Source organism: Megalobrama amblycephala, linkage group LG1, assembly GCF_018812025.1.
Source record: "Megalobrama amblycephala isolate DHTTF-2021 linkage group LG1, ASM1881202v1, whole genome shotgun sequence".
Classification (NCBI taxonomy): Eukaryota; Metazoa; Chordata; class Actinopteri; order Cypriniformes; family Xenocyprididae; genus Megalobrama; species Megalobrama amblycephala.
The window spans coordinates 54,747,408-54,773,431 of record NC_063044.1 but is presented as its reverse complement, the minus strand read 5'-3'; the positions used below and the strand labels follow the sequence as shown (position 1 = coordinate 54,773,431).

At 36.5% G+C, this 26,024-nt stretch overlaps 1 pseudogene; it reads left to right on the top strand.

Moving 5' to 3' along the window:
* Positions 1-20,073: 20,073 nt before the first annotated feature.
* Positions 20,074-21,784, top strand: LOC125270657 (annotated as a pseudogene).
* Positions 21,785-26,024: the final 4,240 nt, after the last annotated feature.

The window sequence follows — 26,024 nt, the reverse complement described above, 5'->3', positions numbered from 1 at the left end:
TTTAGTATCGTAAGAAACCATTGATGCTTTTGGGAAACACAGCCCAGAACAATGCTTAACAGAAGACAGAAAAATATAATATTATTATCAGTTATTTCACAATAAACAAAATTAAATAGCCTACATAGTTTGTGCAATTACATTTATTTAAAATGAATGTTAAAAGTTCATATTGATATTATGTCAGAATACAAATGTTTCATTAATGGGTGCAACATCCTGTCAATGGCAGTCCCTTATGACTATAGTGACCATAGTTCAGCTAGGCAGTGTAGGTAGTGATGTCTGGTTCGCGAACGAATCGTTCTTTTTAACCGGTTCTTTTCAGTGAACCGGTCGAACCAGTTCACCAAATCGGTCTGAATCGTTCGAAACAGTTCGCATCTCCAGTTAGCAGACACGAATCCACAAATTACTAAAGTTACTCACTTTTTGACGTGCCTGACACTACCTCTCGAAATAAACGAACATCCCGGAGTTATTCAGTTAATCCAACAGTACACTGACTTAACCTGCTGTGAGAGAATTGATGATGATGAGCACGAGCAGCAGAGCAGCTGATATGAGTGTGCATGCGCGGCGCACACGAACGAACATACACGGCCTGTCACCGTTCTCGAGTCAAGAACCGGTTGCAATGGTTTTCGGATCATCAGTACACGACTGAGAACCGCTTCTTTCAGACATGTACGATTTGAGAACCGGTGAGCTGATGATACTGCACATGCGTGCAAATTTTCAAGAGAATGAAAAGCACGTTAGTCAAGTTTTGTTGAACATGGGACAGTGTGATAATATAAAACATACTGGAGATATGTTTATGACTATGAAATAAGTTTATTGTGCTTTTCCAAATACACCAGAGCAGATTAATAGCATAAAATACTGTACATAATACTGTAAATAATAAACTACATGCCAACATGAACATAATATTTTGTACACAGATCAAACTAATATTCAGAAATAGTCCTACAAATTTATTTTTCTATAATGTTATTTAAAAAGCAATATAGTTAAAGTTGTGGAGTTGTGCTTTCAAGTTATTTTTTTTAAAGATTGGAAACATTTATTTGTTTCATAAATAATCCATGGACATGGACCACGATTCTGCCTTGTCCCTGCTGTACCTGTTTGCCACTGTTTGACCCATGCCTGTTTGGCCCTTGACTATTTAACCACGAACATTGCTTAATAAAGCCTGCACATGGATCCCACGTCTTGTCCCGTCTCGTTACAGACTGGGACGTAACAATATATATCTCCATATTTACAGATGGAGCAGGTGAACATGAGTTTCATCAATGGCTCCAACAACTCCAGGGAAGCCTGAAATCCTCATAAGTGGCTTGCTTTTACCACATGGTTTGACAGTCAGTTGGACAATCCATGAACTGACATACAGTAGTGACCAAGAATGATGTCTTGAAAAAAAAACGACATATTCACCCTTTTATTTAAATATTATTACAAATATGTTAAAAATGCATATTGTGTATTGAGGACCGAGCGGCAGTATGTCAAGGAACTTGAGGAATTTTTTTTCTTTCTTTTCCTTTTTCCTCTCTTCCCTCTCATGTCTGTCGCTCCCTGTGCTTCCATCTCCTTTTCTCTCGTCTCATCTGTCCTTACCCCCAGTTGCTGCAGCCACCGAGACTGGCCCCCGGGGGGAGTAGATCGCAGTCTCGGGAGTACCCCATGGCCTCGAGGGGCGATGGGGGTATGTGATGAGCAGGGCGGGCGAGAGCCGTGAGGGAACGGAGCAAGGTCAGTGTGAATCATAAGAAAAATATCAAAACTCTTTGGTCATTTTTGAGCAAGATGCTAACGGTCTAATCAGATTCAATAAACTATGCTTGTTAAAAGTGGTACCGCCAGACCCAGAGATTGGCTGAATGGATTCAAAAACGGTAAAACTCAACTCTAGGGGAGTTGGAAAATGAGCCTATTTTTTAAAAAAGTGGAGTGTTCCTTTAAATTATTTAGGAGCTGCTGAGAAAATCTAGGAATAAGAGTAAAATTGTCATTCTTAGAATTTTGACACACTTAAGACTAAAATTTTTACTCTGAATGGCTTTATATATACGGCACCAGAACTATGTTCTTTGGTTTTTCTCATTGTGATGAATGATTAGGGGAATTTGGCCTTTGTGTTTCCTAATATTCGTACTCCTGTGGAACAGGAAGTCATGGCAAGACAATTTCATGTTCCTAGTCAGCATGGTTTGCTACAAAAAATAAACATGACAGGCGATGTACTTCAGAGATATTTTACTCATAAAAATATATAGTCCTGCTCACCATTTGCAGACTTGGTAATTATGATCAGTGAACCTGCAAAAATAAATCTGCATTGTTTATCCTTTTGATCTTTCATTCAACAAATTCACAAAATTCTAACCTTTCATTGAAGTAAAACAATTGAAAGTGGGGGGAAAAGCTCATTATGAAATAAATGTTTTTCTCCAGCACACGTTGGCCACAGCTATTGGCAACCCTAGAAAATCTAATGAGAATATCTCTCAAGTATATTCCCATTGATATTTACAATTTTTAGCACACCAGGGTGATCATAAACATGAAGTTGTCCAGCCATGACTTACAGGAGTATAAACATGAGGAAACACAAATGCCAAATTCCCTTAATCATTCATCACAATGAGTAAAAACAAAGAATATAGTTCTGATGTGCAACAAAAAATTGTTGATCTTCACAAAAGAGAAAGTGGCTGTAAGAAAATAGCTAAAGCATTGAAAATCCCCATTTCCCCCATCAGGGCAATAATTAAGAAATTCCAATTAAGTAAACATGTTACAAATCTGTCTGGAAGAGGACGTGTGTCTAAATCAACTAATACTCGATGAGGAAGAAAGTTTGAGTGGACAAAGACTCTCCAAGGATCACAACTGGAGAATTGCAGAGATTAGTTGAGTCTTGAGTCTAAGAAAGCTTAAAAAACAGCAATCAAACAGCACCTACATCCCCACAAGCTGTTCAGGAGGGTTTCAAGAAAAATCCTCTGCTCTCATCCAGAAACAATCTCCAGGATGTTCAGTTGTCAGACAAGACTGGAACTTCAAACGGGACCGGATTCTATGGTCAGATGAAACTAAAAATTAGCTTTTTGGCAGCAAACCCACCAGATGGGTTTGGTGCACACATGGATAAAAAGTACCCCATGCCCACGGTTAAATCTACTGCTGGATCTTTAATGTTGTGGGCCTATTTTTCTGCTGGAGGTCCTGGATATCTTGTTCAGAGACATGGTATCTTGGATTCTAGCAAATACCAACAGATAAAAAATCAAAACCTGACAGCTTCTGCTAGAAATCGAATAATGGGTTGTGGTTGGATTTTCCATCAGGACAATGATCAAAAACAAACATCAAAACCAACACAAAAATGTGTCACTGAGCACAAAATGAAGCTTCTGCCATGACCATCCCAGTCCCCTGATCTGAAACCTATAGAAAATGAGTGGAGTCAAATCAAGTCAAGTCACCTTTATTTATATAGCGCTTTTTACAATGCAGATTGTGTCAAAGCAGCTTTACATTGATAACTGGTATATAATTTTGGCTGCACAGCAGCTCTTAAAGAATAGTGTCAATGCAGGCAGATCAGAAGCACTGTTGAATAAATGTCAAGAACACCAGTTCCAGTGAACTGAAGAGAAGAAGCACCAACATGGAGCTGGAATCTGAAGGATCTGTAGAGATTCTGCATGAAGGAATGATCTCTGGTCTCTTGTCAGGTGTTCTCCAAACTCATCAGGCATTATAGGTGAAGACTCAGAGCTGTTATCTTGGCAAAAGGGGGTTGCAAAAAGTTTTGAATAAAAGGGTGCCAATAATTGTGGCCAACGTGTTTTGGAGCCACAAAAAAAAACAAGGCCACAAAAATTGTCATTAGTATTATTTTCATAAACTGTGATAATGGGTATGATTTGTAAGTTAAAGGGTTAGTTCACCCAAAAATGAAAATTCTGTCATTTATTACTCACCCTCATGTCGTTCCACACCCATAAGACCTTCATTAATCTTCGGAATACAAATTAAGATATTTTAGTTCAAATCCGATGGCTCCGTGAGGCCTTCATGGGGAGTAATGTCACTTCCTCTGTCAAGGTCCATAAAGGTACTAAAAACACATCTAAATCAGTTCATGTGAGTACAGTGGTTCAATATTAATATTATAAAGCCACGAGAATATTTTTGGTGCGCCAAAAAAAACAAAATAACGACTTATTTAGTGATGGCCGATTTCAAAACACTGCTTCAGGAAGCATCGGAGTATTGTGAACTGTCGACTCTGCAGTTCGGAGCGCCAAAGTCACGTGATTTCATCCGTTTGGCGGGTTTGAACTGCGATCCGATTCATGATTCGATACACTGATTCATACTGTCCGATGCTTCCTAAAGCAGTGTTTTGAAATCGGTCATCACTAAATAAGTCATTATTTTGTTTTTTTGCCGCTCCAAAAATATTCTCGTGGCTTTATAATATTAATATTGAACGACTGTACTCACATGAACTGATTTAAATATGTTTTTAGTACCTTTATGGATCTTGAGAGAGGAAATGTCATTGCTGGCTATGAAGGCCTCACTGAGCCATCGGATTTCAACTAAAATATCTTAATTTGTGTTCCGAAGATTAATGAAGGTCTTACGGGTGTGGGACGACATGAGGGTGAGTAATAAATGACAGAATTTTCATTTTTGGGTGAACTAACCCTTTAACAGCACAAAATGGCGATCATGTTTTTCATTTGAGAATGTGATCTTACATCAAACATTAATAATTAAAAGAAACAAAATACAGCTATATATTTAACTCATCCGTCTCAGAGAAATTAAATTACAACTTTTAACATTAATGCACTATATGTTAATGAGGAAGCTTCCTATCATTTGCATCACACGTTATAAATAAATTTAAAAATCTCTTCTTTACAATGGCACTTTTCCTCTTATTACTAGTGATGGACGATTTCAAAACACTGCTTCATGAAGCCTTATGAATCTTTTGTTTCAAATCAGTGGTTCAGAGCATGTATCAAACTGCCAAAGTCATGTGATTTCAGTAAACGAGGCTTCATTATGTCACAAGTGTTCTGAAATTTCAATGGTTCTCCTCTGGGGAGGGATGATCTCTGTGAACCCATGAATCAAGTGTCTGTAAGTTTTACCTGATCTCTGATCACTTTTATACATTTGTAGATGTTTTAATTATACATTAGTAGGCCTATAATAATAGTAATAATTACAGCAGTATAATAGTAGTTAATAGTCTCTTCATTGGCCTGTTTAGCCGAGCCATCCATGGAACAAAACAAGCCCTCAAAATTGTATGCATTTTATACAGACACCTGATATTCAATCTTATTATATGATTTATAGATCTTCCTTTTGTTATGGGTACACAGGAGGTCGGAGACACAGGTAAAAGGTACAATGTTTATTGAGAAAACCAGAGCAGTAACAGGTGAGTACGTGATTTGAAGTTTCCAGACAGAGCATATATCAAGGCAGTAATACTTGATCTTCACACCAGATTTGTTGAAGACGGGAAGACGTGAAGCCAGACAGGAGATATATCAAGACAGGGACACTGAACTTGATCTTCACAACCAGATTGAGCATTGACCAGGAGAACAGGAACATTGGACTGCACACAGACACTCACAGATGACTGAAGAACATCGAGGATCAAGAAGACAAACAGGAGCCAGGTAAGGAGTCCGTAGAGTAAGCATTCAGGTAAGTATGCATTAACAAGACTGGACAATGACAGAGTGACTGTGAGTGACTTATATAGTGCTGCTGATTGGACTGGTGAAGAGTGTCAGGTGCGTGTGATCAGTACTCTGGTGAGGGAGTACGACGTGATTGGCTGGGTGCAGAGCCTGGCGTGTCTGTGACACCTTTTAATAAAACATTTGGAATGGGTTTGTATAAGGTGTTTATTTGCCAATAACCAGGATTTGAACCCAAGACGGCAGCAGGATGCCAGTCAAGAACACTATCCACTGCCCCACACACTTATAATTCATCAAAGCTTGTCTAAATCATTGTCAATATTAATTCAGAGCAACGCATGCAAGTGACCACTAGGTTTTGCATTGTTTGTATTGTTTCGTAGCCTCAGCACAATCCTGTCACATTTGAGCACCGCTGAGGTAGAAGGTTTATTGGCAGAGTAGGTCATAATGAGAGAAAACTGCTTCTCATTCCCGTAGAATCCCATTAAAATGTTAGTAAAGTATGTCACATCATTTATGTTAATTATTCCTAAGCTCCACCTTCTTCTGTTCTCACCTTCTGATGGACAGTTTATAAAGAGCAGCAAGACCTGCATGAGCTTCTTCACTTTTCTCCCAGCCAAGGACTTCTCTGAACAGGACTGAAATCAGGTTCTGTTTCTTTCTGCTATGGTTATTATAATAATGCAATTCTATTTGTTTTTAGTTACTTTTAATTACTGACCAATGATTACTGTTTTTTTTTTTTTTTTTAAACAGATTATCCTGAATAATGGGTGTCAATGTTTCAATCGTCAATAACACTAAATCTTACCTGGTATTATTCCACTCAGCGGGACGAAAATCGGGTAAGAACTTTTGGTGTATTCACTATACAAGATTGTTTATGCAATTCTATATTCTACATCTTGATTCATAATTCTTTTTCTCTAGTTAGCATTTCCTCTGATTAGCCAGATAATAACTTAAAGCATGACAATATCTCGCAACAATATCAGATTGTTCTTTACGTGTTATTTTAATCGGTACCACTTTAGAATACTGGTCCATCATTAAAGGTTCAAGAAACCCTAAAACACATTTTTTGAGATGTTAACAGATATGAAACGTTGCACATCACTGAAAACAACAACTGTACTCATTATGTTTATATTATATTCTGTCATTAATTACTCACCCTCATGTTTTTCTACACCTTCGTTCATCTTCAGAACACAAATTAAGATATTTTTGATGAAATCTGAGGGTATCTGATCCACACATAGGCAATAATGTCATTGCACCTTTTGACATCCAAAAAGGTAGTTAAAAACATGGTTAAAATAGTCAACGTGACTACAGTGGTTCAACCTTAATGTTATGAAGACGAGAATACTTTTTGTGTGCAAAAAGAAAACAAAAATAACGACTTTATTCAACAATTTGAGCCGCTGTCATACGTAGTGATCTATGGGTGAAAGACTTTCTTTGTCACGGCCTCTAGGTTGTGGAATGCACTTCCTTTTACCGTTAGCAAAAGGAATCTCAGCCTTAGGTTATGTGGCGGGATGGAAAGGTGAAAAGCAAATGAACTAAAATAAGCCGTAAAGACTTCACATAAACAACATCTAACAAAATCTTCAATGTAGCCAACTACACCACTTAGTGGCTTTATAATATTAATATTGAGCCACTGTACTCACATGAACTGATTTAAATATCGAGGGCTTGGAACCAGAGGGGCGTAAGTGGCATTTTGGGCGAAAATGAGTTCTATATATCAAATTAAAGGTCTTGATGAGCTCTATCTAGTTGTGCCAAAAAGACGCATCAGAAATCAACCTGTATTGAATAAAGCAACAAAACAACAAAGACCTAACACAAAAGTTTGAGCATTGTTTGGAGCCAGAGGGGCGTATGTCCACTTACGCCCTTCTGGCTCTAAAAAATACATGTATGGCCTACACATTGTTTGGAGCCAGAAGGGCGCAAGTCCACTTACGCCCTTCTAGCTCTGAACAATACAAGAGCCTACAGTATTTTTCAGAGCCAGAAGGGCGTAAGTGGGTGGTGCCCCTAAACAGCACTAGCTAAAATGGCTGACACGCATGCTGCACACATGGAACTGTCTGAGGCAGAACAAATTTTGATGAATATAATGAAGCAAACGGATGAATCTTGTGAAGAAGTGACAGATGAAGAGATGTTTTTGTATGCTGCTCCTCACTTGAGTGTTGAATTCTACATGAATTCACATGGCATTCAGGTCCCAAGAAGGAGGATGAGGGAGAAGAACTGTGCCTCCTGTCGCTACAAATGCAATGAAAACTTCCCTGAGGAAGTGAGGGATTACTTGAGGGAAAATTATTTGAATATTATTGGGAGATGGGAGATGCAGCGAGGCAGAAAGACTTCATTGTCAATCATGTTGTCAATAGAGAGAAAATAAACAGGGAAACAATCTCAAGAAGAAATCATACATTGGAGTATTATTTAACCTCAGAGAGAAGACAGATTAGGGTATGCAAGGCCTTTTTTTTGAAGACCCTTGATGTGTCAGAGAAATTTGCACGGTCTGCAGGCGGCCATACCTCTAGTGAATTGGGAATTACCCCTTCAAGCAAGAAAGGGCGGCATGCACCTCAAAACAAAGTCCCTGAGAGTAGCAAAGATAAAATACGAGAGCATATCGATTCTTTCCCAAAACTTGAATCCCACTACTCCAGGAAAGATACAAACAAGCTCTACTTGGAAGGATCTCTGAATCTGCCAAAAATGTATGCACTGTATAAAGAGAAATGCGAACAGGAGTGGAAGATTATACCAGAAAAACAAAGTCTTTATAGAACAGTGTTTGACAATGAGTTCAATCTTGCCTTTCACACTCCGAAGAAAGATGCATGTAAATACTGTGAGTGGTACCAACGTTTAGAAGACAGTGAGAAGACAAATCACAAGAATGAGTATGATGCTCACCAGTTAAGAAAGACCCAGGCCAGAGAACAAAAAGAAAATGATAAAAAGAAAGCAAAAGAGAATGAGTCATACAAGGCTGTCACTTTTGACCTAGAACAAGTGTTGACCACTCCCTGGAGCAACGTAAGTTGCCTGTTCTACTCACGCAAGCTAAGTACGTACAACCTCACTGTGTATGAATTAGACAGTAAAGATGTCAAGTGTTACATGTGGCATGAGGGGGAAGGCGGCCGTGGATCTTAAGAGATTAGCACATGTGTTTACAAGTACCTTAAATAACTTAGTCCACATGTAAAACATGCAGTTCTTTATTCAGATACTTGTGGTGGACAGAACAGGAATGCTGCCTTTAGCACGATGTGCCTGTGTGCTGTCAGCTCACTGCCCCTCTCCACTATTGACCATAAATACATGGAGTCTGGTCACAGCCAGATGGAGTGTGATAGTGTGCATGCTGCAGTGGAAACTGCAAGAAGAAAAGTTTCTATTTACTCCCCTGATGGCTACTACACACTTGTGAGAATGGCAAGAAGGAACGACCCATACAGTGTACATGAACTTGAACTTGAACATGAACACAAGGACTTTCTGGACTTCAAGTCCCTCTCCAACCACATACTCAAAAACAGAACAAAAGATGAGGAGGGACAATCAGTTCATTGGCAGAAGATTAAATGGTTCCGCTACACGAAAGATGAACCAAACACAATCTTCTTCAAGTATGATTTCACCGCCCCAAACTTCCGAAAACTGACGGTGGCACAACAGGCAACAAGAGGCACCAGAGGCACCAGAACCACACACCCCAGCTCATTGTATGAAAGTCCTCCAGGGATCAGTGCCTTAAAGAAAAAAGACCTACTCACCCTGTGCACCAATGGGAGTATTCCCCACTGTTATGCAGAGTTCTATAACACTCTGACAGTGGGCAGTGAGTGAACTTTTTAGTTCAACTAAAGTGAACTAAAAAGTGAAATGTGTAATAAACAAGAGAAATTAAACTGTTTGAAATTAAATGTTAAACTGTTTGATATGAATGTGAACTCATAAATGAGAACTGAAATTAAACGGTTAGAAATGAAATGTTAAACAGTTTGAAATTATGAAATTAAATGACTATGTATACAGTATTTTAAATAAAATGAAAAGTTATGAAGTTAGAGTGTTTTTAACCAATGTTTTTACCAATCATTTCTGCATTGATCAGCAGATACACCCTATTTTTCTTTAGAAGAATTGGAAATGTTTGGTGCCAAAAAGGCGTATTTGATGTTCTTGCCATATTTTCAAGATTTTGCAAGGTTTTATAATATGTTCATTGTGTTAATATGCCATAATATGTTCACTTAAGAACTTACTCGTATAAGTATGTATGTGGTTGCAATGTTGTGGTTGAAGGTTAATAAATACAGTTGATTGAAGTGTGGTCAAAATTTTGTTTTGGCTCTCCTGTAAAGTTTGTCAAATGCCACTTACGCCCCTCTGGTTCCAAGCCCTCGATATGTTTTTAGTACATTAATGGATCTTGAGAGAGGAAATGTCATTGCTGTCTATGCAGGCCTCACTGAGCCATCGGATTTCAACTAAAATATCTTAATTTGTGTTCTGAAGACTAACAAAGGTCTTAACGGGTGTGGAACGGCACGGAGTAATAAATGACATGATTTTCATTTTTGGGTGAACTAACCCTTTAATAAGAATCACAAGCTGAAGTGGTGTAAAATGTATGAAGACTGGTTATTATAGGCAGATTGAGAGTGACTCTTGAAGGACCAGCAGCACATCCTCTTGAACCACTGTTTGAAGAATTCATCTTCCAGAATCAGGCAGGAAGTTTGGGAGTTAATTTTTAGTCCATCTCCTACCCTGAAGTCAGTTTTGCAGAGATGGACTAAAAATTAACTTCCAATTGGTAAGATGTACCTGGAAAAAAAAAGATCAGAAAATCAACTTGCCTAATAATTCTGCACACACTGTAAATTAGCTAACAGTGAGCTACATTTAAGCACTATTACTTACTAATTTGTTATTCAGAGTTTGTTAGTTAATAGCAGTTACCAGAGTGTTAATAATTGCGTTACTCATTTGTTATTGTGTAGTTATTAATTAATGACGGAACAGTATTCTAAAGTGTTACCGTTTATCCACTGCTTTTCTGATGGAAACTGATGTATAATTCTGCTCCCCAGTATGAATGCATCCTTCCTGGCTGCTCATCGTGCTATCAGGAGGAAAAGGCAGTCATTCGCTACCTCTACATCAGATATAAAGATCATGCACATAATAGTTTTAAGTGCGAGTTTAACACCCATAAAGGCCAAACCACTTTTACCTTAAGTGAAACCAACGGCGGTTCCCAGATTCAGTTGTACTGCTCCACTGAAGCGTATCTCTCAATACTGTCCCAACTATGGTAAGCTCCTGCAAGCATTTAACCTCAACACTATACACCAAAAGTATGTGCACTATTCATGATCATCAAACCCATATGTGATTTGAGCATCCCATCCCATATTTTTTTTCACCTTTGCTGTTTCAATGTTATGGTGTATGCTGAAGAGATGAGGCGAATACAGAAATCCACAATATAGGCTTTACTTAGAATAAGGAGCAGAACAACAGCGTTACACAAAGTAGGTAAACAATATCACAGACAAGAAGTGCAGGGAGTGAGTCCAACTTAAAGGGAGTTCTGACGAGGACAGACAGGTGCTGGGAATCCGGGGAGTGTTACATTTAATAAGCCTCAGTCTTTTGGGAATATTTTTATGCCTACAGTATAGACCCCTTGATCACCTACGTCACTGTGACGTCCCCGCTCTAGCTGGAGGCAAAACATAAGGAAGAACTAATAGTGGGCGCGCTAAAAGTTTGAGGTTTTGACTTTAAAATGTTGTCTTGCTGTGTTTTTGGCTGCCAGAATAAAAGGAACAGCACTTTTGGATCAAAACTAAAGTTTTACCAGATCCCGGCAGATATTCCTTCACAGAAATCAAAAAGATAATTGTGGTTGAAAGCAATACGGCGTACAGACTGGACGAAGACGATCATAAATAACACTCGTGTTTGCAGTGCACACTTCATATCAGGTAAAATAATCGATGCATATGAACTGGTGTGTTGGTTTTATCTAGTACAAATCAGCAAGTTTCTGTTTTATAGGTGAAAAGTCGCCAACTTTCAGCGCACTAGCTAGCTTAAATGATAAACAAACATAAAGCGATAGATGTGTGTACCATCCGAATGGTCTCTTAAAATAATCCACATTGCTAGCCATAATCATAGTTAGCCCAGCGTTAGGTTACATTAGACAATAAGCCTTGAAAAAATTCCCTGAACCACCTGAAAGTAATTCATATGTTGTCTAGGAAATATCCAAAACTTAAGTTAATTTACAAAAATAGCTGTCACGGTCCCGCAGAGTCAGTGACTGTACATATTCGGACAGTTCTGAACCTTCTTCTGCATCCATGTTTAATAAATCCCTCCTAAAACATGTTAGCTTACGCTTGTCAACATTGCGTCCGGTGTCTCTTTTTGCCTCCAGCTAAGCCCCGCCCACCAGGAAACGTTGCAATGTTTACAAACTTTTAAGGGGTCTATTGCAATCATGGATCAAAAACACCTGTAAATATATATTGTACGAAACTGAAAAACAAATGCAAAATTATCAGAATAGCAAACAACCTGGTTAAGCATAAAAAAAATAAATACACATTTTAAAAAATAAGCATGAATCCAAACTTAAAACACTTTTAAAATTATATTACACAAAACTGCATCGTGAATGCAAAATGATCAGAATCACACACAAAAATCATTGTTTTCTTTGTCATATTAGTCTTTTTGTGCTCTGACATTTTCTGTCAATATTTTCACTTTTTCTGTATGCTTATGCTGTTTCCCCATTTGCTCTGGTTTCACATTCTGCACAAAACAGGCAAAAGTTAAGAAATGATCTACACTGCTGTGTTGGAGTACAGCCGCATGGGAATCCTGGATCGGAAGCAGCATGAGCAGCGTCTGGATGAGGGAAAATAAAAAATATATTGTCTTGTTCTATTGTTATTTCTAAAGTTATATTGTTTTGTTCTACTGCTAGTTCATTTTAGTAATTTTTAAGCATTTATTTCTAGAAAGCAGCATCAGAATAAGAGCATTTAAACTCAAAATCAGTAAAAATGTCTAGAAGTACTATTAAATTTTCCTGTAGTCACTTCAGTTCACATGATGATAATGTTGTAATCTGTGTGTGTTTGGGGTTTAAACATGTAGAGGGTCAAAATATTACAGTTTTTTTTTTTTTTTTTCTTCTTCACAAAACATGAATTGTATTCCAAATATAAGAATGGTGTTGGGTTGTGATTAAATGTTGAAAATATATAACGCATCAAATCTTAAAGCAAAATTTCAGCTTCTTTTCAGTAGACTGATGTCCACATTACTCCCTGATTAAAACTAAATCACACTGTGAAATCATTTTACTTGTGTGCTAAATTTATATATAAAAAAAAATAAATAAAGGATTTTTTGAGGATGTTGTTGAGATAACGGATTATACAATGTTCTCAATAAAACATTGGCACAATGTTCCATAATAACAAAGGAGGAACATTCTCACAGCCACATTAGGAAAATGTTACGAGGAGTTTTTTTAATAAAACGTTCTTGTAATTGTGATATGTTTCATGGTTTATTTTTCAAGTTCATGCTTTGTTCCATTGCTTTGTTTGTTATGTTTGCCATGTGCTCCCTGAAGTCATGTGATTCCCTTGTCCTCATGTGATCATGTCATGTTCTTCCCTAGCCTTGTGTTGTTAGATGTGCTCAACATCGGCTGTGGCAATCGATCAGTGAGAGTATCTGTGTGCTGTCGGGGAGGAGCTAAAAAAAAGTTTCAACATATTATTTAAATACTACGGAAGAGGATTAGGGCCAAGCAATAATAAAAAAATAAAATTTCTAACCCTAATCCTCTTCCGTAAAATACCAATGTAGCGGGGTCTACGTTTTTTATTTTGATGAACGTGACACAATATAACATTGCGACTACATGAAAAGAGCTTCAACTGTTATAAAAACAGATTTTTTCAAGACTCCAAGAGGCGACACTTTGACTTTTTTTTTGGGTAACAGTCACTAGATGGTGCTCCGGTAGCACGGCCGCCATTATGGGGTAAAAATACTAGCTGGACCATTGAATCCTTCACATCTTGCACACCCAAAATCTGTGAATTTCACTGCCAAATCAGAAGCGCAATAGAAAAATTTTTTAAATTAAGTCACCAGTAAATTGTATGATCCTACAGTAAATGTTGTATTGTCTTATATATGTTTTATTTTACCAGTTGAGGAATCCAACCATTCATCCATCTGAGGTAACGTAGTTAGCCTACTTTATTGTTTACTTTACACATTTATTAATAGTAAATTAATAATTAATAAATTTAAGATCATCATGTTTAAAGCAAACAATATATTTTAGATCTTGTGGAGTAATAGTAATAATATCTAGGTCTGAATTTAAATAAGCTATATTGTATGTTTTAATGGATCACGCTACAAACATAATGATCTTATAACACATGATGCATTGTTGTGTCCGTTAACCCGCATAATTCACACTTTTGGACACTTTTGCTTTAACGGACATTAGACAACACTGCAAAATCAAACTGTTATATTCATATACTTATTGCCCAACATTACAAATTTTTCTGATGCATGTCCTTGATTTAATTTCATATGTTGGTAATAATTCAGTGTTTATAAGCCTTTTAAAGAATTTTAACCCAAACTGACTGGGTTTCTAGAGAGCAAAGGTTTTGTGAAAAAAGTGGAAGACTTAAACACAAACCCCCGGTTTCACAGACAGGGCTTAAGCTAGTCCTAGACTAAAATGCATGTTTGAGCTGCTTTAACCGAAAGGAACTTGCACTGACATATCTTAAAATATGTTAGAGCCATTGTTTTGTCTCAAGATGCACACCAGTAATGTTTTTTTCTAGGGTACATTTATAAAAGCTCCTTAAATACCCTAATTGAACTAAGGCCTAATCCTGGCTTAGTCTAAGTCCTGTCTGTGAAACCGGGCCAATGTGTGTAAAATAAACTGTTAAAGGTGCCGTAGAATGTGTTTTCAAAAGATGTAATATAAGTCTAAGGTGTCCACTGAATGTGTCTGTGAAGTTTCAGCTCAAAATACCCCATAGCCTATTTTGGGGCATCATTTTTTTTTTAATTAATTTTTTTAACTGCCTGCCTGTTGGAGAGATTTATAAAGAATGAAGATGTGTTTATGAATTATACAGACTGCAAATAAATTTCTTTTTTTTCTTGTCTCTGTGAATACAGTAAGAAACGATGGTAACTTTAACCACATTTTACATTAGGCTAAACATTTAGAAAGGTTTACAAATATCACTAAAAATATCATCATGGGTCATGTCAGTTATTAAAGCCTCTTGGGGGCCCTAAGCGCGCTCACCTGTGGTTGAAGATTATTGACACACATGCTATAATGTTACGATTCAAATGAATACTGCGGTTATGTATTAATACCGATTTAAATGCTCGCGCTCCCCGCCCCCGGAGCATGAAATAAATAATTCGCGCTTGCCTTTAACAGCATAAACAAAGTTCACACAGCTAATATAACCCTCAAAATGAATCTTTACAAAGTAATTACCTAATGATATTACCATCATTAATAACTATTAACTTCATCATGCAGCATGTCTAATCGCATAAGTATAGTATTTATTTTGGATGTTTACATTTGATTCTGAATGAGTTTGATAGTGCCCCGTGGCTCACATCTCAAACACTAAAGCTAACATTACACACTGTTGGAGAGATTTATAAAGAATGAAGATGTGTTTATGCATTATACAGACTGCAAATTAAATGTCTTTTTTTTCTTGTCTCTGTGAATACAGTAAGAAACGATAGTAACTTTAACCACATTTAACAGTACATTAGCAACATGCTAACGAAACATTTAGAAAGACAGTTTACAAATATCACTAAAATATCATGTTATCATGGATCATGTCAGTTATTATTGCTCCATCTGCCATTTTTCGCTATTGTTCTTGCTTGCTTACCTAGTCTGATGATTCAGCTGTGCACAGATCCAGATGTTAATACTGGCTGCCCTTGTCTAATGCCTTGAACATGGACTGGCATATGCAAATATTGGGGGCGTACATATTAATGATCCCGACTGTTACGTAACAGTCAGTGTTATGTTGAGATTCGCCTGTTCTTTGGAGGTCTTTTAAACAAATGAGATTTATATAAGAAGGAGGAAACAATGGAGTTTGAGACTCACTGTATGTCATTTCCATGTACTGAACTCTTGTTATTCAACTATGCCAAGGTAAATTCAATTTTTAATTCTACGGCACCTTTAAAAGGATTTGATGATCACTAGTGATAGTATTTTATTCTGTGTTTTCATCACATTGGATTTCAGCTTTAATGTACTTTTTTTTTTTTTGGAACAAAGCAGCTGATATTGCCATAGAAACTAGTGGACTGCGACTCGCTTTCACCCCAGAATGGCGGAAACGCAGGGCTGCTGCTGGGCGACAGTGTTTCAATGGAACCTTCTATTGAGTGTCGCTTCTTGTTAGTGTATATTCTTTGGTTGTACACTCGTTACTGTGGTGCATTGTGGGATTGAATGGTGCACTCGACAACATTCACTATGGTACACCGCTACAAATGGCTGTTCCCTCAAATAGTGCCCTAGGGCAGTGGTTCCCAAACTTTTTAGCGTGGAGTACCCCCTGAAGGGATTACCATCCTTCTGCAATATTTGCCCCCTAAATTGCATTTTTTTTACCTTTATGAATAACTTTATAAAATAAATAATGTTTTAAATAATAAAAAAAAAAAGTTCAATAGAGAAATATGCAATAATGGTAAAACTAAGTAAAACTTTTAAATATTAAACTAAAACCGCCAGTAGGTGGCAGCAAGTCACTGTTTTTATGAGTGAGTCATCGAGTCATTCATTCAGTAACGAAGCAAGTGGCTGTGAATGAATCATTGAATCAGTGACTCACGATGTTTTGCACTCTTGCTCGTTATCAACATTAAATACAAGAACTCACACAAGGTATGTTTTTGTATCGGAGAAAGTTTGAGTTTTAAATCGAAATGAATCCATTATCTGTGTCTATATTTGTTCTTCATGCGAGTAAGTGCTAAATCCCCACTTTTACAAAGGTGCATTGTCGAGAACGACAGTAATTTAGCGCGATTTAAGGCAGCAGATCTTCATATGCATGCTGCTTGTGTGGATACAGTCATTTTTGACTGCAAAAGATGAGGTAATGTTGAAAATACATGCTCGATTTTAATATTATTTTAATGTAGAATTAAATGAACTACTAATCATTTTGTTCGTGTATCCCCTTTTGTCACCTCATGTACCCCAGTTTTGGAGCCACTGGTTTAGGGTATGGGGCAATCCATCCACAGTGTATCATACAGGTATACATTAGTTTTAACTTTCTTATTAAATTGTTTAATTAAGGTTTACACATGATGACAGAGCTCAAGATATTTTTTTCATTACTAGTAGCTACTGGAGCTGCTAGTTGCAATTTTTTAAATGATTATTAAACAGCCAGCCCTCCGAATTCACGCACTCTTTTCATTCACTTCTTCAAGTGACTATGTTAGTGGACTAGGGAATGAGGGTATAGGGGTTGATTTCGGACACAGCCGATGAATTTCAGTCTAAGTCACTTCCATGTGTTTGCTTTAAGAAAAACGGGTTGGGTTGCGCTTGACTGCCTGTCGACTGAACAAGAAACCTCTCTGAAATGTTGTGTTTATTAATTTTGCAGGTAAGAGGAGGGATGTGGCATCGCAGCTTATATTCATGAAATGTTTATATGTGAATTTCATATGTGTTTGTTTGTTTTAATTTGATAAACCGCATTGCGGAGGCTGCGCGAGGGATTGCGTCATTGATGTCGACAGAAGATTATAATTAAAATGCTCGCAATATTGTTTGTAAAAGAGAGTTAAGTAATATTTGTTTATAAATGCGTTTGTGTCCTGTCATTTTGTCAATGTTTAATGGCTAGCCTACTACAATGCTGGTAACATTGAAGTCGTCATGACCCTTTTTAGGCTACTTTAGCAGCTCTTTCTACAGAAACGACAAAATGTCTTAAAATGTATTTCCTTTTGTAACATTTAAACTTAGACCACATTATTATATTACACTTTGACTTTATGAATACACATAAATGACAGCTTAATGATTTTTTTATTTTTTTGAGCATTTATTTAAAGACTGCACTGCAAAAAATGCTGTTCTTAGAGTTTTTGTCTAGTTTCTAGTCAAAATATCTTAAAGTTCTTGAATCAAGAAGCATTTTCTTGTTTTCAGAAAAAATAAGTCAAAATTAAGTGAGTTTTTCCTTAAAACAAGCAAAATAATCTGCCAATGGGGTAAGCAAAATAATCTTAATCCAAACTGAAAACAAGATTATATAGTTTATTTTTGGTTTGATATAAGATTATTTTGCTTACCCCATTGGCAGACTATTTTGCTTGTTTTAAGGAAAAACTCACTTAATTTTGACTTATTTTTCCTAAAAACAAGAAAATAATTTTTACTTTAGATATTTGGACTGGAAACAAGACAAAAACAGAGATTTTAAGATTTTAAGAACAGCATTTTTTTTGCAGTGTGCATGTACCAGTTTTTTTTTTTTTTTGTCACTGGTGTTACCTTACTTCTCTGGCATTTTTAAACGTTTTTATGAAATAATATTTCTCAATTTTTTCAGCACATGCAGTCAGAGTTTCAGAATAGTAATGATAATGTTATAAATAAGGATGCTATGTGTGTTTTTTTTTATTTTAGTCAGGTTAGTTAAAAGTGTGATTCAATGATGTTAATTTAATTGCGCAACTATGTATTTGCTATAACAATGAAAATATTTGAAAAACGGTTATAAACGAGTAATGATGCAATCCTTTAAATCTTAATTCTTGAGTGGAGCAGAATTCAGTGAATGTAAAATTATTACCATGTCACATATGACACATTTTATTTAATGTGACAGACAAAAAACAGTAACACCAGTGACGTATACAAAAGACCAAAGATCCTTAATTTTTCAACTATAATTAAGTAGATTGGACTAAATTTTTACATTTGGTGTACAATAAAAGACTTATCATTGACACTTAGTGAAAACAGTCAGAAAAAGATCATAAACAACATTTTAAAACTGTCTGTAAAATATGATGTCTGTAAAGTCGCTGCACTGAATCTAGCTATATACCCTTAATTTAGCCATATCTGCCCAAAGGAGGATTAACAATGAGAAAGAAAAGTTAGAATCACATAATCTTAGTGCTTTTTTATGCAAAAGAACTAAATGAATAGCTTTAAATAAAGTTTATCTATAAACAGGTAACATCAGTAACAATTTCCATGAAAAATGCATTTTACAAAATGGCTGCTGCAGGGTGTCAATCCACATGTTGTCAATCATGATATATTCACTAAATCAAGTAATTTAATCAATATGTATTCTAGTTTTTTATAATAAAACAATAAAGTAGGTCACACCAGTGACTTCAACTAAAAGCTTCATATGAAATTATGATTTTCTAATTAAAATTTCTGATAATTGAAAAGAGACAGTGGAATTTCCATTGGCCTTTCTTCATTGATCTTCAGGAAACAGGAAGAAGGAAGTCAAGTGATGTCGTGTGATTTTTTTATTTCAAAATAAGAGATTTTTGTTAAAGGTAACACCAATTAAAATGGTAGAAAAACCTGTTTCTGAGCTCAAAATAAAGCACTTTCCCTCTGTACATGACTGAGGACGAGCACTTCTGTGGCGCTTGGAATTTATATAATAAATCTTGGTTTATCAAGGTAAATATGTTTTAGGCTTAAGTAAACATGTTGAAATTGTGATTACGTGTGAAATAATTGTTTGATAAGTCATGATAAGTAATGTGCGATAAGATATGAGACTGAACTCTCCCGCGGTGGTTGTGATGAAGAAGATGAAGCTTGTTCTTCTATGTAAACATCATGTGCAGACAGACATCTCTGACCATCACGCCTCCTTATTTCCATTGTCCTGCATCTCGTGTTGTTAAAAGACCAAACAGTTCATGATTTAAAGCTACAGTTTACCCAAAAAATATGTTAATTACTTAAATTCATGTTGTTCCCGACATGCATGCATTTCTGTTATGGAAAATAAAAGAAGATATTTTGAAAAATGGGGTGGGGGGTTCAGTGTTGTTTTGCACCCCTTTTTCTTATTATGGAAAGAATGTTTTTTTCAAGGTTTGGAACAGCATGTGGGTCAGTAAATGATGATTCTCAGGGGCAAAATGTTAATAATTTCTTGACCTTTAACATCCAGCAGTAGTTTGATGGAAACCAGCGTATTTCACAGTCACTGTTCAGTGGGCCATAAGATTTTCTCAGACGCACATGGCTTTCATGATACTTATTCTCACAACTTCCTAATAATACTTCAATAATTGTTTATTATATATCAAATAAAAATATTGTGATAAGAATGTGTTTATATCAACTTACTTAACCTGAGAATCATAAATTTGGTGAAAGTGTCAAGTTATGCAACATAAAACAATACACTTTTGACAAGCAAACCACTGATGAGCAAGTTAATCTGAGAATTAACCTATCATTTTAAAAGACTGAATAAAGCAGATGAGAGTTCAAATGACTGTCTCATTCTTACGTCTCGTCCTGCTAGAAGTGAAGGAGATTTCAGAGCTGCTGTTCAACAGTTTCAGAGGAAAGAAAGATCTACAAATATTATGTTTCATAATAGTGTTTCATCTAGGGCTGGGCGATATGGCAAAAATGTAAAATCTCGATAATTTTATATAATTTTATATGGAAAACATATTGATCGATAACAATATATTTTGATATATAAATTGTTAATGCTGCCAGCTTTAACCCTTATAGGGTCTTTTTAGAAAAATATTCTCTTTGTCCAAATGACATGAAACTTTGTACAGTTGTTAACACTTTCTAGATCTACAAATAAAAAAATTGGAGTGATATCTTGTTTTTATGTTAGTGTATAAAAATAAAAAAAAAAATCACACTCAGGGTCTCCAGAGGCCCAGGCAACAAAATGTAATTTTGTAACAAAATAATTGTTTTTAAAAAAAAACAAATGTAATTTTACTCTGTTTATTAATGTTTTTACTTCAGATTTGTGCTGTTTTTGGAGGATTTATAATGTCTTTTAAATTTCTATAAATAAATACATAAATATTTTTAGAAATAGTTTTTTATAGAAAAATAGCTTTTTATGTAAAATTCACTTTGTAAAAGACCCACATTTCTAACTTTCATTCATGTGGATAACATGGATAATTTGACATGGTTTAGTGTGAGATTTTTGCTCATCTTTTGGAAAATGCAGTTTTAAAAGTAAAAACCAGTAAATGGCTGCAGAGCTCCGATTACTTGAGCTGCTCCTTCCAACATATCACACTGAACGAGAATGCTACTCTCAGGGAGAACTGTAATGTGATGATTGAATGCATGCATAAGATCCAGGCAGTGGTAGAGAAGATTGACAAGGAGCTGAAGGAGAAGCTGGATCCCACCCTGTATGAGAAGCTGCTAAGCCTGTCTCTGTCTCCAGAAGACTTTAAACTGGTTTCAAAAGTTGTTGAAGGAGTTTGTGGTTTTGCAACTGTGGGATCTACTACTTTAGTTAGTCTTTTAATTGATAAAGGAGTAATTCTGGCAAAAATAACAAGTAAGTTTGTTAAAATTGGAGCAGGGACATTAGCTTGTGTCGGGTTGGCAGTGGTGTTCATTGGGATGAGGCCATTCTTGGGAGCATTGAGCGTGATAACCTTGAGAAGGCCCTGAAAGAGTATGACGAAGCTTTGACTGAATTCAAACCAGCGTCTTTAGAATATCAGCGTAACATTATGAAGGTCCAAGTCAAAATTGAGGAAATTAAGAATTAGAAATGCTTTCTTTTTCCTGCCTGAAATGTTTGCTGAAATATATGAAAATTAAGCTCAAAGTGACATTGTGAAATGATAAATAGAATGTAGATAATGAAAGAATCGAATGAGAAATAAATCAGTTGTCAGTTAGTTAGTTTTTTGAGAATTAGGAAAATCTTAATTTAAAAGAGTGTCATACCCACATACTGTCACAGACACGCCAGGCTCCAGCATCCACCAATCACAGCGCACACCTTCCCCGGAGTACTAATCACCGCCACCTGCACCTCATCAGCTCACTCATCACCAGCACTATTTACGACACTCCCACACACAGTCACATTGTCCGGTCTCGTTCGTGTCAAGGAACTTACCTCTATGCTTACCTCAAGGACTCCCTTTGCTACTTACTTGTCTCCCGTGTCTTCGAACTCCCTCCTGTGCACCTAGTCTGTGTGTGAGTGTCATCCGCCAGCATTTTCTCCAGTCTGCTAACGCGTCTCTCCAGCATTCAACCTGCAAACCACAAAGGACAATATTACTAGTAATGGGAAACCAAGGCTTTCTGAAGCATTTGAGGCTTTCATCAAATTGTGCTGAAAAATGGTTCATTACTCTAAGCTTTTAACACTGCACATTAGCGACATCTGGTGGTCAGACTTGTTTTCTCCACCATATCTAATGAATCAAACGTCATCAATCACATGGTATTGTCATGTCGATACAAGCATCGGTACAGTGTGTGATACAATAGTGCTTTGAAAACTGCATCAGAGCATCGAAGCCCCGGTATCAACCGTCCCATCACTAAGTATTACCATTCATTCACTCTTCATTCACTTATACAATCTCTACAAACTCACCTGTTGTCACTGTTACCTCTGCTTGTGTCCAATAAACAACCTGAATTATCTTCTGTCTCTGACTGGTACATATTGTAACACATACATTGGAGTACATTGATAAAAAAAATGGTCTCATTTTACAGAAAACCCTCTAACTTTTAACACAGTGGTGGAATATTGCATATATTTTATTTTTTTTTTAAATCTGTAATTTAGGATATTTTTGGTCTATGTTCCAGGTCTATGTAAATCTACTTGATATCTCCTTCTAAACAAAAGTTTTAGATTTTACTGAAAGGAGGAATTGGTGTCTCCAAGTGTACCTTTACCATCTCCCATTTTTGATTTCTAAAAGAACAAGGAATACCTGAATTTAAAAGGCGTCTTGCCATACATTGGAGTAAAAGGATAGAAATTATTTTATTTTACAGAAAACTCTAAATTTTAACATGGTGGTGGAATATTGCATATATTTTTTTTCCATATATTCACAAGTTTATAATAAAAACATAGTCTATTATTATTATTTATTTTATAATTTTTTTATGAGTCTGTAATTTAGGACCTGTTTTCTTTTCTTTTGAATCTTCTATGTGGCCATAAATAAATCTTTCCATGACCTTCTTCACAAAAATTATTGAGCTTTAACTGAAGGCAATGTCTTTTCTGAAGTCTCCAAATTTCCCCCATAAACCCAAATGATTCAAAATGCAAAAACAGGCTTAATACCTGTAAAACAGTATTTTAATGTGTTACACTTGACAAGAGAATGATCTAACACATTATCACCTAACTTGACCCATGTGATGTATTACTGTATATACCTAAACAAAATGAGAGTAAGTAGCAGTTCTTGCATTTCATTATTATACACAAAGATAATAAACTGCAAGAAAATGTATGAAGAAAAATGGGCAAAAAGAAGTGAAGAGTTCATCTGCAAAAACAGATTTTATTTATTCTCACAAATCACGTTTTTTATTATTGTGCATTTGCAAGTAATATCAATCAAACTGCAGTTGGGTTGTTTTGATTAAGTAAAAAAAATACAGGTAACTTACAAAATTAAAGTTCATTGAAAATAATAAAAGTTTGTTTTTTTGCAAAAGCAGATAACTCCACATTTCATGTTTCAGAGTTGAACAAAACCATGTAAATGCTTTGTAATTGCATTTAAAACCTATCAAACACACGCTTGTCGGTTTCTGCAGTAAAACGTAAACTAGTGATGCCTTGACTGTGGACAATACCAGCTTTTCTGACAAAACTTATTTATGGTTCAGAACGTGATATATGTGGAAAATATTGCACAGTAATCAGTTCATTTTTAGTGCCGTTTATCGGATTTGCAAATTAACTCTTCAAGTGCAAAAACACAAAATACAAATCTAGGATAAAATAATTATATACAGCATATAGTAACTATAAAATCTCAGTAAGTTGCTATAGAAAAAAAACACAAAGCCAACTTTGAAAATGAAAACTGCTGCAACTGTTGACAAATCAACATTCTCAAGAGTGTCCATCAGTGTCACAGTTTCTAGAGGCACCAAGCACAGGGTACGCTGCACTTTGTACAGTACATAGGAGTCTATGAGGCCTGAAAGTTTGCGCAAAGCACAAACTCTCCTCCCACTAGCGACATCTGACCCGAAGTACAGCATGGCTCTCCTGCTGCTTTGGCAGATGTGGATGGCTCTGGGGCATCTGAGGTGTTAAACTGTGTGGTCAGCTCAGACACAAGCCTCCCTCTAAATTCCTTCTGCCTGAGAGGACTTTTGTTCTGAGCTTTGGAACGATGCTGCTGGAGAATGAAACTGTTTACCACCGCAATGGCAATGAAATGGAAAAAAAAGTCTTGTACCATTTTGTGGTTTTGTGCAGGACATTATAGTACCCAGTTAGGGCATCTGATCGGTCCCTACCTCTTATATATTTATTATAGTCCTTCACTGCTGCTGACATTGGGATTCTGCTGCTTTCCCATTCACCCTCTGGATTCTTGACACGCCTGAGAACTGCATCACCGCCATATGCCTTGTGCATCGTCAAACATACTCCATATAAAAGCCAGAAACTAAGCTTTTTTTTTGCACAGGCCTATCTAAAGGGTTAATGGTGGCACCTGGTGATCAACTGTAAAAATTTCAAATTTTACCTCTTCCCAACAGGGAAAACCACCATCAATCAAGAATGCATGATTATATGGTGTCATGGCTTTGCAATCAAAAAATGGCGTTATAATGGAAGTCAATGGGACAAAAACAGCCACGAACAGTAAATGAGGGAGAAAAAACTAAAATCTGATGCTGCACAAAAACTAACAATGCATTAAAACCAATTTTGTTACTAATCTTTCACATGTCCAAGACTGTGATAAAAGGTAAAAAAAATCCAGTTGTAGCATATGCACACGTATCAGGATAATCAATAAACTTTGGAATGTTCAGAACGCTTTTAGCATGCTGGACTGGGTTGTAAAACCATCCCGGCTCTGAACAGTCTGCCAAAGATGAGCCCACTTGACACTTTTGTGGACCTGCGAGGGTAAACAGAAAAACTCCCAACTTCCTCACTTCGGTGACTTCAAAAGGAGCACCCCCCCCAGAGACTGACCAGATCCACATTCCAACACCCCACACACACAGGGACACACAAAAATACACACACAGACACACACAGAAACACACAATCATACATTTTTAACTGTATATGTAAACTACCACTATGCTGAAATATATATATCATATATTTTAGAGCCTATGCATGTTTCCTAGTGTTTAAATGAGTGTATTTGTGCTAGTGTGCATTTTAATAGTGGAATTCTGTCTGTAAACCATAACTTCTTGTCTATGCCTTTCTGATCTGTCGAGTTTGATCTCTCCGTAAAGCTCCGGACTCGAGCTATTCACTGAGGTGGGTCACATGGCTGACATATGCATTTTTCTATGTGTTTAATGATACTGTGAAGAAAGCACTCGATCTCGAAATCCGGTCTGATAGCCATTAAGTATGCAAATTCATCTAGGGGACCAAACCAAGGAACTTTGCCCGCCAAATAGTGCTGCGCCTCTATTGGCCGCTACAATTCAGGAGGTGTGTTAACTTGGGTTTCCATAAAAACAACGACACACACCTTTTCCTTTGTCTCCCGGTTGTCTCCCGATCGTCTCGTGCACGTCTCTCCAGACGCCTCAGGTGACCTCTCGGAAAGGACCAACCAAGCCAAGCGCATTGAAACTGCTACTCACGGACTTGAACCAATAAGCAAGTATTATCATTTATCTGAAATTTGTCTAAACTGATTTCTGTGCTGGCTCTCTCAAAAAGGTTTAACTGTGTAATTTGCCATTTTTTGATCATCTTTCTTTCCATGTCTTTTCTTCATTTTCACTCTTGTGTATATATATGTGTATACCTTCTGTATATATTTTAGACGTATAATCTCTGTAGT